We start from the raw sequence: 487 nt of genomic DNA, 5'->3' as shown, positions 1-487 counted from the left end.
AAAAGAGTAAGCAAGGATCAAAGGGCACAGTTTACTTGGTGGACATAGTAGAGTCAGGAGAAATGAGAAAAAAAGGAAGGTTTGACAATTATGATGCTGAAAATGAGAGAGAAAGAAAGAGAGAGAGAGAGAGAGAGAGAGAGAGAGAGAGAGAGAGAGAGAAGGAGCAATTTAGAGACAAATAATAGGATGAAATAAGGAAAAGCAGTATAGAGAGGAAGGAAGTGAGGGCTGTTTATGGGTGTTGCTTTTGTAAGGGGACAACAAAACCGCTTTCATATAGCAGCAACTGCCACAACCAGCAGTTTAGCTGCTTAAGACTCTTGCATGAGTGCTGCAGTTGACTTATTTTCCACTTCTTTCCTATTCTTTGTACTGCACCAGCACAGTAAGTTTCTCATCACATAGTTAACTATACCAACATAATGCTTTTGTATGGCTCCTACTAATGTGTAAACTTTTCATTGATCTCATTCTTCGCCAGCAC

At 39.8% G+C, this 487-nt stretch overlaps 1 protein-coding gene across 2 annotated transcripts in view; it reads left to right on the top strand.

Annotated features, from left to right (window-relative positions):
- Nucleotides 1-162, top strand: part of LOC126174841 (protein pigeon) — a 483,403-nt gene extending 483,241 nt beyond the window's left edge. For both annotated transcript variants that reach the window (XM_049921225.1, XM_049921224.1), the window contains one exon: nt 1-162. This exon is cut by the window's left edge and continues 1,544 nt beyond it. The gene's annotated coding sequence lies outside the window, so the exon portion shown is untranslated.
- Nucleotides 163-487: the final 325 nt, after the last annotated feature.

The sequence above is a fragment of the Schistocerca cancellata genome, chromosome 3, assembly GCF_023864275.1.
Source record: "Schistocerca cancellata isolate TAMUIC-IGC-003103 chromosome 3, iqSchCanc2.1, whole genome shotgun sequence".
Lineage (NCBI taxonomy): Eukaryota > Metazoa > Arthropoda > Insecta > Orthoptera > Acrididae > Schistocerca > Schistocerca cancellata.
This window is presented reverse-complemented; position numbering and strand designations above follow the sequence as displayed.